Below are 14,888 nucleotides of genomic sequence, written 5' to 3' on the forward strand. Positions count from 1 at the left end.
CCACTGGAACCTGATTGAAATGAGTCAGATTTACGATGAGGACAAATCACTGGCTTCACAAAAGGGACACTGTGATGTCAATGCAATCTTTCTAAATTTAATCAGCTTAATGTAAAACATAATGTTATATTGTGATATGTTCGCCAACCATTAGCAAGTTCAACTTGTGCAGGCCCTGCTGTGGTTATTAATTTCATCCCTTATACCTAACCAGTCTGAAGAAGGGTTACTCCAGCTTTTTGTGTCTATCTTCTTATTGTCTGAAATAACAGCAAAAGGATGCAGTTTGATAACTGTGATAGCGGCGTGTGTGTGTGTGTGTGTGTGTGTGGTTCCACAGAGTGGCGAGTCTGTGGAATCTCTGCCTCAGAGGGTGGTAGAGGCAGGTTCTCTGGATGCTTTCAAGGGAGAGCTAGATAGGGCTCTTAAAAATAGCGGAATCAGGGGATATGGGGAGAAGGTAGGAACGGGGTACTGATTGGGGATGATCAGCCATGATCACATTGAATAGCGGTGCTGGCTCGAAGGGCCAAATGGCCTGCTCCTGCACCTATTGTCTGTTTAATGAGTCAGTTGACCATTTTATTGTATTTCATGGATATTAATCTTCTAGATCAGTCTACCATGAGAGACTTTGTCAAATGTGAAAATAGACAGAAAATGTTAGAAATCTGAAAATAAATAGAAAAAGCCAAAATTAAATACTTAGTAGGTCAAGCAGCATCTGCGAAAAGAGAAATAGTTCATTAACATTTCAGGCTGAAGAACTTCTACATTTAAAAAAAATGTTGAGAAAATAATAGTGAAAGAATAGACTTTCACAGACGAGGAATTGACCTTCATGCAAGCAAGATTATACAAAAGGCAAAAGCAACAATGATGAAAAATAGCAAATAATAATTTTACAATCGGGGATTGAACACCAAAACTGCTGCACGGAAAGTGGAAAATGAAGTGAAATCAGAAAAAAAATTAATGGAGCAAGGAAATAAATAACAAAAAAAATATGGCTGAAACCCCAACAGCTTTTTTCCACGAGCTTCCTCTTGCACTGGTGTTTTATTCAATTCACATGTTTAATCGATAATGTTTTATTATTACTGTTTAATGTTTTATGTGTCATTCCTAACTGTCATTGTATGTCATGTTGTCACTTGCGAGCGGAGCGCCAAGGCAAATTCCTTGTATGTGTATATACTTGGCCGACAAACATTCATTCAGGAGAAAGACTATACACAATTACAATCAGGCCATCCTCATTGTACAGATACAGGATAAAGGGAATAACGGATAGTGCAACAAAAAGTCCAGTGACGTTTGATTAAATATAGTCTGTGGTCTCTAATGAGGTGGATGGTAGGTCTGGACTGGTCTCCGGTTGGTGATAGGATGGTTCAGTTGCCTGATATGAAACTGTCCCTGAATCTGGAGGAGTGCATTTTCACACTTCTGTACCTTTTGCCCGGTGGGAGAGAGGAGAAGAGGGAATGGCCAGAATGAGACTTGTCCTTGATTATGCTGGTTGCCAATGTAATTTCTGAGAATAGAAGACTGAAATCAAATCAACAGAAGCACCACTTCCTTAAGTAATTTAAGACAAGGAAAATCCATTAATGTTATTGTGTTCATTTAATCAGTTTTAAGTTGAATTAATTTCAATTAATTGAATTAATATATTACCTGCACAATTAAATACTAAACAATGTCAGGGGGTGGGTTATTTGATGCTGACTACTAACAGGGAGGTTTTATGTGGCATTGACAAATAACAAATTTATCTGGCAACCATGAGAGCCAAGTACTTACATTTCAAGTGTATAGGGCATCAGGAATAATGAAAAGAATGCCTTGGGAATTTCTACAATAGTTCTCTGCAGGCAATAGGTTTTCAAGAGTTAAGAGTCAAGTCTGTTTATCTGTCATATGCACCGGATATGAACCAGAACAATGAAATTCTTTACGAAGAGTTGTAGAGTCTTTATTCTTTGGAGCGCAGAAGGTTAAGGGGGGACTTGATAGAGGTCTTTAAAATGATGAGAGGGATAGACAGAGTTGACGTGGATAAGCTTTTCCCATTGAGAGTAGGGAAGATTCAAACAAGAGGACGTGATTTGAGAATTAAGGGACAGAAGTTTAGGGGTAACATGAGGGGGAACTTCTTTACTCGGAGAGTGGTGGCTGTGTGGAATGAGCTCCCAGTGGAAGTGGTGGAGGCAGGTTCGATTTTATCATTTAAAAATAAATTGGATAGGTATGTGGACGGGAAAGGAATGGAGGGTTATGGTCTGAGTGCAGGTAGATGGGACTAGGGGGGAATAAGTGTTTGGCATGGACTAGAAGGGCCGAGATGGCCTGTTTCCGTGCTGTAATTGTTATATGGTTATATAACACACAGCACAGAAACAGGACATTTGGTCTATCGAGCCCATGCCGACTGAGATGGCCCATCCAAGTTAGTTCCCGTACATGGCCCTCTAAACCTCTCCTATCCATGAACCTGTCCAAATGTTGTTATTCTACCTGCCTCAACTACTTCTCAGGAAACTCGTTCCATATACCCATCACCCTCTGTGCAAAAATGTTGCCTCAGGTTCCTATTAAATCTTTCCCCTCTCACCTTAACCCTATGTTCTTGTTCCATTGTTCTTGAATTGCTATCCTAGGAAAAAATACTTTATGTATTCATTCTTTCTTTTCCCCTCGTGACTTTATACATCGAGATGAAAAGATCACACTGGTGATGGTGTTGAAGTGACGTGCGATTTATGAAACTGGCGCGCACCAGGAAACCAGCCAAAGCTGACCTGTGACGTTGATACATTTTTAATATTCTCAGATGACACGATTACTCAGAAGCTGGATTAACAATAACTCAAGCTCTTAATTACAGAATGGAACTCAGAGAGACTTAATTAGGTCACCAACAGAATGAGATAATTATCCACAAGTCTAATTTCATTAACAGTAATTCCAACTTTCTGCTAAGGAGCGACCTAATCCGCGAGTTAAGAAGAGTGCCCTCGACCTTCTTGCTCGAGGGCAGTCGCCTGGAAAGCCTCGAGCTGGATCGACTATCCGCGTTGAAACCGCGAGCTGGATCGACCCACCGTACACGCACACGCACACGCACACACAAACACACACATATCGCGAAGACGGGGGCCAGGGAAAGCGGGGGAGCGCTGTCTGAAATTCACACACGCAATGAAGAGGAAGGTAAACGGCTGCATAGTAACGATGTCCTTTAGAGAGCGCAGAGATGGGGGGGGGGAGAAGGGGAGTGAAGGAGAAAGAAGGGGAGAGAAGGAGGGAGAAGGGGAGAGAAGGAGGGAGAAGGAGAGAGAAGGAGAGAGAAGGAGAGAGAGGGAGAGAGGGAGAGAGAGGGAGAGAGAGGGATTGGAGACACTTTTAAGAAGTATAATAAAGTTTAGCGGGCATTTTACCTACCGGTAGATCTTCCTTGATCCTGAAAACTCCAATGAGCCAATCCAAATGCTCGGTCAGCGAAGGAGATTGCCTACAGCTGCCTTCGACTGCCTGTAACTAAATAGCGACCCCACTCCACTGCACTACGAGTCAAAAAGACCCATGCCGACCAAATTTTACTCACGGAAAATTTTTCAACACGCTGAAAAAGTTTCTGCGACCTAGCTGAGGCCACGAGTATTCGGGAACTTACCTCGAGCATGAAGGATAGTTCCAGTGACCTCAAAGGACATCCTAGGACCACGTGTCAACCATGCTGCGAGTTTGAAGGACGAAGATACTTAATTCCTTGACTGATGAAGACCAGTGTGTGCCAAAAGCCTTCTTCGCCACTCTATCTATCAGCAACATCAATTTTAGATACTTCCACATACTTGTACATCTGAATTGTTCCAATCCACAAAGCTCCGCACAGCCCTACCACTCACTGTAAAAATCCCATCCTGGTTTGACTTCTCGGAAGCCAAAAGCTCACATTTATCTGAATTAAACTCAACGAGCCATTCCTCAGCCCACTTGCACAGCCGATCAAGATTTTGCAGTAATTGCTGATTAGCCACCCCCAGTGTCTACAACACCAGATATTTTAATGGCCTCTGCAAACTTAAGGGCCTGTCCCACGAGCTAACGTGGTCGCTTGAGCCGTATGGCCTCGCGGGGCCGGTCTCACTTCGATCGCCAGAGCCGTATGGAGTTGTGCGTAGCTGGTCTATATCTATGGCCCTGCCCTCGTCAACGTTCTTGGTTTTTTCTTCAACAAACTCAAATCAACTTCAAACTTACAAAATTCTTAAGGGGTTGGACAGGCTAGATGCACGAAGATTGTTCCCGATGTTGGGGAAGTCCAGGACAAGGGGTCACAGTCTGAGGATAGAGGGGAAATCCTTTAGGACCGAGATGAGAAAAACATTTTTCACACGGAGAGTGGTGAATCTCTGGAACGCTCTGCCACAGAAGGTAGTTGAGGCCAGTTCATTGGCTATATGTAAGAGGGAGTTAGATGTGGCCCTTGTGGCTAAAGGGATCAGGGGGTATGGAGAGAAGGCAGGTACAGGATACTGAGTTGGATGATCAGCCATGATCGTATTGAATGGCGGTGCAGGCTCGAAGGGCCAAATGGCCTACTCCTGCACCTATTTTCTATGTTTCATGAGACACGATCTGCCACTTTGCAGCCCATCTCAAACAGAGGCACAACACCAGTCAGCCTCAACACTTCCTGTGCCTCACACACGTCTAACAATGATTCATGTAATTCAACCAAGACTCCTGCAATTTCTTCTCTAGCTTCCCACAATGTCCTTGGATATATCTGATCATGCCCGGGAGATTTATCTAGTTTCAAAAGCCTTAGGCATACTGGTATCATTATCGGTTTAGACATGGTGGGCCGAAAGGCCTGTTTCTGTTTTGGACTACTCTCCATTCTAATAAACAGGATGCGTTATTATGTTTTATTACTTTGACTACAAGTGACTCCAGTTACAATGGTAAAAAAATATATCCTATCCATTCAAAATTAATCTATTTTTACAACCAGTGACAGATTTATTTTTTCTAACTTGTTTTCAATGCAGTTAGTTTTGAGCAATATAATTTGAAGAATAATGTATATACCTCCGGATGTCATTATTGTTACAGAGGCTACATGACTACATGTCTTTAAATAAACAGAATCATGTATAATTATGAATTGTTCGAAAGCCAACATGCAGTTTGAGACCTGTTAATAAAACTGCGGTAAATTTTGTTGAATTAAGCAACTTTCGCCAATGTTTTTATTGTATATTTCAAATGAAGCAGAAGTTAATATTCGGAAAGGAAAGCACAATGCAAAATGATGAAATGGCTCATTTGTTGCAGTCCAATAATCCTGAATAAAGTATGTGACCAGACAGAGGGTTAAATCTGCACTATTGCGATTTTGGGTTTTGTAATGAGGTCCCTGGGAGAAAGGGAATCAAATGAATGACTTCACTTCCTCGTATACATAGCCAAACTTATCCTGCTGAGCTACTATAGGAGCCCATATAATTTAAATTTACAGTACCAGACTTTAAGTAGTGGAAAACTTTTGGAAAATAATTTTTCTGAAAAATATTGTGAACATTTATTATACTTACTCTTTTAAAAGTCTCTGAGTGCATTTACTCCTGCTAAAAAAGAAATAAGTCTCTCGCATAGCTCTGGTGTCATTCCTCAATTCTGTTAAAATATTTTAATAACCTGCTGCAAATCGAACCTGATGTGGTTTACAAATGTTAAGTGATTTGGAAGGTTACTTGAGTTCCTTCTGTAGCGCTGAACCGTACAAGCTTGGATTTCTCCTGACTCAGGAATTGGTGAAATTAATAAATTATAGTCTAACTAGAAACCAGAAAAAATAAGTCACTTGCCTTTTTATGGCTCAATTCACTTCACAGCCAATGGAGTACTTTTGAAATGAAATGACTATTGTAAAATGCAGCATACACAGGAGTCAACGTAAATGCAACTAGGTCCCAGATGCACAGGAAGGAGATAATTACCAGGTAATCATAAGATCATAAGAGATATGAGCAGAATTAGGCCATTTGGTCCATCAAGTCTACTCCGCCATTCAATCATGGCTGATTTATCTCTCCCTCCTAGCCCCAGTCTCCTGCCTTCTCCCCATAACCGCTGACACCCATAATCAGTAGGACGATTTTTTCATTGACTTTTAAGCACCATGTGTGACTTTGTTCTTCAAAATGTTTGCATTGTTTTGGGGAGAATTCACCAGCTGCCAAACTGATAAGTTAAGCATTCAGAAAAATTCTCAGACATTTATTGATGATCATGTCAATCAAACATACAATGCTTTTGACGCTGGAAGATATTTAATTCAACCAATGCATTCTCTTAAACTTGCATGGCTCTGCAAAGTGTCAGCAGCAGGACCAATCTCCATTGCAACTTTTTAAATAGATTATTGCGTACGTGTTAATCAGTTAGTGATTTATTCTGACCATTGCAACAAGTATTTGGTGAGTTCAAGATTCAAAACGTTGAGGCACAGGTTGACATCAAACCTTTTGCAGACACCATTTGTTCCCATGCAAAGATCCGTATATGGGGAATCACCCTGGAACCGCTAATGTCCGGAAGAATGAACAAAGGACACACAAAAAGGAACACATTTCTGAAAGGAGAGAGAGAGCCAATGTGGATGGTCCTGACTATTTAAATTGCTCCGAAAATCACAAGGCACCGCATTGAGAAATTCTATACATTAGTCATGACATTTTCACTGATATTTCCATTAATTGGATTAAAAGGGGCAGTTAGAGTGGGGCCAATGTCATTCAACACCTTGTAATATACTTCTTAACTTCTATTAGTCTGGAATTGTGAGACTAGTATGAAACCCGTGTACAAATGCATATTTTGCACTCACTATGATTCAGGCCACCAATGAGTGTCTTACAGATGGACTGAGAGAACGTCTTCACCGTCCTTCTGCAGTTGTACAGAGCCCTAGTGAGACCACACCTGGTGTATTGTGTAAACAGTTTTGGTCCCCTAATTTGTGGAAGGACATTCTTGCTATTGAGGGAGTGCAGCGTTGTTTCACGAGGTTAATTCCCGGGATGGCGGGACTGTCATATGCTGCGAGAATGGAGCAGCTGGGCTTGTACGCTCTGGAGTTTAGAAGGATGAGAGGGCATCTCATTGAAACATATAAGATTGTTAACGGCTTGGACGCGCTAGAGGCAGGAAACATGTTCCCGATGTTGGGGGAGTCCAGAACCAGGGGCCACAGTTTAAGAATAAGGAGTAAGCCATGTAGAATGGAGAAACACTTTTATTCACAGAGAGTGGTGAGTGTGGAATTCTCTGCCTCAGAGGGCGGTGGAGGCAGGTTCTCTGGATGCTTTCAAGAGAGAGCTAGATAGGGCTCTTAAAAATATCGGAGTCAGGGGATATGGGGAGGTCAGGAATGGGGTACTGATTGGGGATGATCAGCCATGATCACATTGAATGGCGGTGCTGGCTCGAAGGGCCGAATGGCCTACTCCTGCACCTATTGTCTATTGTCTATTGTCCGTGTTGTTGTGAAGGAGCTATGATGCTGCATTTGACAAGATGGATGTCAAGATAACCTTCTGGGTGCAGCACAGCTTAGTGAGCAGGAGACTCCAGCCCTTTCAACTATCTGCCATTGACCTTTGCAACTCCCTCTGCCCATGATGCTTAGTTCATAACCAACACAATATTGGTGCACCACCTAGATGAGAAGAACTTTTTTCACACAGAGAGTAGTGGATCTCTGGAACTCTCTGCCACAGAGGGTAGTCGAGGCCAGTTCATTGGCTATATTTAAGAGGGAGTTAGATGTGGCCCTTGTGGCTAAAGGATACTGATTTGGAGAGAAGGAAGGAACAGGATACTGATTTGGATGATCAGCCATGATCATATTGAATGGCGGTGCAGGCTCGAAGGGCCGAAAAGCATACTCCTGCACCTAATTTCTATGTTTCTATGTTTCTAATACATATTCCAAAATAAATTTACTTAACAGAATGAAATGCAATATTTTAAATTAATCATTCTTTCACATGCCCTACCTTCAAGGTTAATTTTTAACTTAAAAAAATTAATAATTGGAAAACATAGAAGGAGGCCATTGAACTTAGTGAGTTTAGGCCAGTTCTCCGAACAGTCACATCAATCTTATTCCCCACTTATTAACCTATTCTCTATCATAAGCACTTTAACTCCTGATTTTCCAGCCACACACATGCACAGGGAGGAATTCACCGGTAGTCCAGAGTCCCCAGGGGAAACTCTAGCAGAGTGAACATGCAAACTCCATATGAACAGTATCTAAGATCAAGATTAAAACCGAATTGCTGGAGTTGAGTGATACCAGTTTTAACTACCGTGACATTCATCCTCACAATTTTTTAATTATTAATTTAATATGTTACAATTTTTTTTAAGTGTATAGGGCAACAGGTATGTTCTTGATACCATGTTAATAATCTGCTATTGATATGATATTGATGTAGTTTTGTTTTGTTTATTGTCACTTATTGTTTTGAGGTAAAATGAAAAGCTTTTGTTGCGTGCTAACCAGTCAGCAGAAAGACAATGCATGATTCCAATCGAGCCATCTACTGTGTGTAGAAATGATAAGGAATAACATTTAGTTTAGGGGAAAACGTTCAGGATAAGGGAATAATGCTTAGATAAGGGAATACCATTTAGGATAAGGGAATAATGTTTAGATAAGGGAATAACGTCTAGATTGAGGGAATAACATTGTATTGATATTAAGGAAATCCACAAAATTCTGGAGTAACTCAGCAAGACAGGCAGCATCACTGGAGAGAAGGAATGGGTGATGTTTCGGGACGAGACCCTTCTTTAGATCCTTTATATTGATATTCTCTGATATTACCAGTAGACCTGTTCCATAGTTTATATTTATCATAATGAGATTGACTGTAAAGGTTTTAGAAAAACTAGAAGATCATGAAAAAGCCTAACATCTTTCTGATAAGGTGGGTAAGCAGTGGACAGTTTCAGCCCAGTCCCACAAACCTCCATATTTCTGGATATCTGGCACATTCCAATTCAATGGAATGGGGGGTTCAATATATGATTGGGGTGTTGGTACTGAACACAGTTATGAGAAAAAGCATAAAAAATATAAATGGGTTCAATGCAGAGAGTAGTGCGTTTGGCCGAACGCACTATGGGAACTTCACTCACCCCCCTGCAGGAACTATACAACAGGAGGTGCAACTCCAGAGCAAACAAAATCATGAGAGACCCATTCCACCCCTGCAACGGACTGTTCCAGCTGCTACGGTCAGGCAAACGCCTCCGTTGCCATGCGGTGAGAACGGAGAGGTTGAGAAGGAGTTTCTTCCCAGAGGCAATTCGGACTGTAAACGCCTATCTCACCAGGGACTAACTCTACAGAACGTTTTTCCTTCCATTATTTATTATGCAAAAGAATTGTGTGGTATGATGGGTTTATAATTTATGGTTGTTTTGTTGTTTGTCTTTTGCACAAAAAGTACTGAGCATTGCCAGTTTTCATTTCACTGAGAAAAAGCGTATGTGTAAAAATAAACTTGACTTGACTTGACTTCAATGTTGTCACCAACATCTAGAGGCAATCGTGAATGAAGTCCGCAAACCTGTAAAATTCCGCTAAATAGATGGATGGCCAAAGTCTGCTTCCAGCAAAGTATTTCCACTCACCCTGTTACCTACTAACTGCTGCTCATGCAAACACTGGGATAGCCTCACAGTCAATGAACTGCCGAAGATATATACTCATCCTAATCACAGCACTACTTGTAGCTGCAGTTTAAAGATGTGACTTTTGTCAATGTTGTAGATTTCGAGCTGTTCAGAAACAATTCCTAGATGCTGGTCTCTATGGGCACAATTACTGTGTTGTCTATACTCACAGCACAGTCCCGTTTATTATAGGCTAAGCAAGAGTAGGATAAACTGCACAGGAGAGGACAAGCACATTCACATAACCAACATTTGTAAATGAGTAGGTAGACAAAAATGCTGGAGAAACTCAGCGGGTGCAGCAGCATCTATGGAGTGAAGGAAAAAGGCAATATTCGGGCCAAAACCCTTCTTTCAGACTGATGGGAGGTGGGGGGGGGGGGGGGAGGGAGGCTGGGAGAAGAAAGGAAAAAGGAGGAGGAGGAGCCCGAGGGCTGAAGGAAGGGGAGGAGACAGCAAGGGCTAACAGGATTGTGAGAATTCAATGTTCATGCCACCAGGATGCAGACTCCCCAAGCGGAATATGAGGTGCTGTTCTTGTGCAAAGCCGTTGATGGAGAGAAAATGAAAAGGAGTGCAGGAGAGAGAATTTTAAAGCTAACAAGCTTATAGTATTATCGTTTTTTGAATGTTATTTCCTCTTTGTGTATATACCTAGCCAAATAGACGGAATTGGGTTGTACACTGGCACAGGCGATAAACCCGTGGTCTCAAAGTACCAGAGACTCAAGTTCAATCTTGTCCTCTGGTGCTGTCTGTGTGGAGTTTGCACGTTCTCCCTGTGACTGCGTGGGACTCCTCCAGGTGCTCCAGTTTCCTCCCATATCCCAAAAACGTGCAGGTTTATAGGTTAATTGGTCTCAGTAGATTGCTCCCAGTGTGTAGAGAGTGAATGAGAAAGTGAGATAGATTAGAACTAGTGTGATCGGGTGATCGATGGTCAGTGGAGACTGGTTGGGCCGAAGGGCCTGTTTCCATGCTGTATCTGCCTATTCAACTCAATTCAATATTTTCAGGGCAGATGGTAAATTGCCATTTCATGGCTAATGGAATGAGCATCCCTACATATGCCATTCATAGAAACATAGAAACATAGAAAATATTTGCAGGAGTAGGCCATTCACCCTTCGAGCCTGCACCGCCATTCAATATGATCATGGCTGATCATCCAACTCAGTATCCTGTACCTGCCTTCTCTCCATACCCCCTGATCCCTCTAACCACAAGGGCCACATCTAACTCCCTCTTAAATATAGCCAATGAACTGGCCTCAACTAGCTTCTGTGGCAGAGAATTCCACAGATTCACCACTCTCTGTGTGAAAAATGTTTTTCTCATCTCGGTCCTAAAAGACTTCCCCCTTATCCTTAAACTGTGACCCCTTGTCCTGGACTTCCCCAAACATCGGGAACAATCTTCCTGCATCTAACCTGTCCAACCCTTTAAGAATTTTGTAAGTTTCTATAAGATCCCCCCTCAATCTTCTAAATTCTAGCGAGTACAAGCCGAGTCTATCCAGTCTTTCTTGATATGAAAGTCCTGCCATCCCAGGAATCAGTCTGGAGAACCTTCTCCGTACTCCCTCTATGGCAAGAATGTCCTTCCTCAGATTAGGAGACCAAAACTGTACGCAATACTCCAGGTGTGGTCTCACCAAGACCTTGTACAACTGCAGTAGAACCTCTGCGCTCCTATACTCAAATCCTTTTGCTATGAATGCTAACATACCATTCACTTTCTTCACTGCCTGCTGCACCTGCATGCCTACTTTCAATGACATTCACACCGACATCCCCAACAACTGGATTAAATAGCAAAACATGGGCCAAACAAAGGATGTAATCAGTATCTACACATGACTCCTATTCTCTATTATCCCCGCAGCTGGCAAAAGGGCAGCCAAAGTGACCCTCTGGCCATAAATCATTATTCTGTCCTTTTATTCTTTCCTTTGTCTGCAAGTATTACCTCCTTAAACCTGCGCTTGCTTAGACTTTATTCATCTCCATCAATTTCTGTTACGACTGAAGTGAATCAAAATGAAATGGTAGATTTATTTCTCTCAGCATTGCTTATCATGTTGGATGTTTTCATTATTTTATTTCAGTTTTGATTTTTATTGACCCATTGGATTTTGCTTTTACTTTTCCCGTGATCTCGTGGTCATGAAGGATTTCGGCACATTTGCCTTTGTCAGTCAGGGTATTAAGAATAGAAGTGTTTCGGCCTGAAACGTTGCCTGCTTCCTTCGCTCCATAGATGCTGCCGCACCCGCTGAGTTTCTCCAGCAATTTTGTCTACCTATTGAGAATAGAAGTCAGAAGGTTATGTTCGGCTTGTACTCGCTAGAATTTCGAAGATTGAGGGGGATCTTATAGAGAAACTTACAAAATTCTTAAGGGGTTGGACAGGCTAGATGCAGGAAGATTGTTCCCGATGTTGGGGAAGTCCCAGAACAAGGAGGTCACAGTTTAAGGATAAGGGGGAAATCTTTTAGGGACGAGATGAGAAAAACATTTTTCACAAAAAGAGAGTGGGTGAATCTCTGGAATTCTCTGCCACAGAAGGTAGTTGAGGCCAGTTCATTGGCTATATTCAAGAGGGAGTTAGATGTGGGCCTTGTGGCTAAAGGGATCAGGGGGTATGGAGAGAAGGCAGGTACAGGATACTGAGTTGGATGATCAGCCATGTTCATATTGAATGGCGGTGCAGGCTCGAAGGGCCGAATGGCCTACTCCTGCACCTAATTTTGATGTTTTGATGTTTCTATGTTACAGTTGTATCAGACATTGGTGAGGCCACATTTGGAGTATGGTTTTCAGTTTTTGACCCCCTGTTATAGGTAAGAAGTTAGAAAGGTTCCAGAGATGGGTTCAGAGAAGATTTACCACAGTGTGCCAGAACACGAGGGGCTGAGCTAAAGAGAGAGACTTTATTCCTTGGGGCACAGGAGTATGAGCCGGTGATCTTATAGAGGTGATTAAGATCACGAGGGAATAGATCGGGTATATGCGCAGAGTATTTACATTCAATGCTCACACTGTTTATTAACTGAGACTACATTCAGCGAAAATCACACTGAATCATCCTCGCCATTTTTTAAATCTTAACAACAACTGTTCTTCCTGAGAACATTGAAAAAGATTGGTCTGCCCCAACAGCTGCTGACAACCTTCTACCGCTGCACCACAGAGAGCATCCTAACATATGGCATCTCTGTGTGGTATCTCAGCTGCACGGAGGCGAGAGGAGAGCTCTTCAGCGCGTTGGCCACAGAGGGCATCTGCTACACACGGTGCCTCAGGAAGGCCCGTGTCAGCATTCACAAAAAGACACCTCACACCGTTGCAACTGTCTCCCTCGGATGGTCACGTTCGCATATCGACCTGGCACAGACCTATTTGCACTTTAAAAACGTTTTACTGTGGTGGGGGGGGGGGGTGTTGTTAATCATGTTCTCTGGGTATCTAAATTTTATTAGTTGATTGAGTTCAGTTATGACATCGGATGGAAGAGAGAGTCAATTTAATTGTCATTTGGACCCCTGGAGGTCCAAACGAAATTGCCGTTCTCCCCAGCCATACATTACACACAAATAGACCCCCACACAAAAAATTTTTACATTTTTCCATAAACCCTCCATCCCCTAGCCGGGGAGGGAGGCCCAAAAAAAAATTTCCCCCCCCCGCCCTCCCCCCCCCCCCCCCCCCGATGTCAGAGTCAAAGTCAAAGCCCCCGGCTGGCGATGGCGATTGTCCCGATGGGCATTAAAGCCGCACCGGGTGGTGCGAGGTCGCACACCGGGTCTTGATGTTGGAGCCCCCGGTGTGCGCTCGCAGAAGTCCAGCGGCCATTCCAGCCGCGCGCGCGGCAGTGGTGTAGGCCCCGCTACCAGAGACTCGTGTCGACCCCGCAAACCTAGGCTTGATAAAGTTCTCCGTCGCTCAGAAGCCCCGAAAAGATAAAAGAGGTCTGCCTCAAGGGAGCCTTGGGATCCCGGCGCCGTCGTCCACATAGCTGTTAGAGAGCATCAGTCGCTCCTGCTAGATCAGGCAGCAGCAAGCTGAAGCAGCAGCAGAACGGCAACAGCACCAAGCATCAGCATCGCTCCTCCACCCCTCTCCGGACTCGGAGCGCAGCTCCGCTGAGGCTTCAACGTTCAGCTCGACAACTTAGTCCCCGGTCTCTTCCTGTTGGGAGGCCGCTCCTCGTTGCGTGGCCTCAACGGACGACGTAGACCCTCCTAGGAGCAAAGGGTCGGGTCTTCCAGTGCACGGATGAGATCTCACAAAAAGTTTCCCCCCACCCCTCCCACGCCCGCTCCCCCACCCCCCCCACACACCCACCCCCCTAATATAACACAAAAACTACATAAAAAACACAGACAAAAACTAATAAAAACGAGGACACACGGCTGCAGAGGCCGCTTCTGCCAGAGCCGCGCCGTTATACCGTAAATTGAATAACATAATCTCGTTGTAACCTAGGTACATGTGACAATAACTATATTATTATAATCTATATCACATCTAAGAACTCTTTGATTCTTACTACTCCGGTTCTTATGATCTTAATCTGCTTGCTTGATCTGTTATATTTCACTTTAATTATTACAGACCTTAAACACAAAGACTGGAAAGGTGTCCTAAATGGCAACCCGAAAATGGGATCTTGTCATAAATGACGCACTAACGTCTGTCCCTTTATGCTATGGCCAAGGCAAATTTTTAACTCCATAATTTTTGATGCGGAGTCGCCTGGCTGTTTATTCCAGGGACTTTAATTCTATTTTTTCCATTCATCTCCAATCCAACAACCAGAGCCTCGCAACACACCACACCCCATGTCACTGTTTGGGAGGCGATGACTGGAATACTTGCAAATTCTTGGAGGAACTAACAACGCACGACATTCGTAAAACTGTGGGTGAATGCTCTGTGTGGTGTCAAATGTACCCCAAAAATATTGCAATTTACCGATTATTTAAAGGATTCTTCTTATAAGCAGTGGAGAAATTGAGCGAAATCGATTCTTATACACACAGGAATATCTTATTATTGCTGTGAGTCACATGTTCCTAGCACGCTTAGATGATGAAAATGTTTGCAACTCGTCTGTAGCGC

The sequence above is a fragment of the Leucoraja erinacea genome, chromosome 1 (genome assembly GCF_028641065.1).
Source record: "Leucoraja erinacea ecotype New England chromosome 1, Leri_hhj_1, whole genome shotgun sequence".
NCBI lineage: Eukaryota > Metazoa > Chordata > Chondrichthyes > Rajiformes > Rajidae > Leucoraja > Leucoraja erinaceus.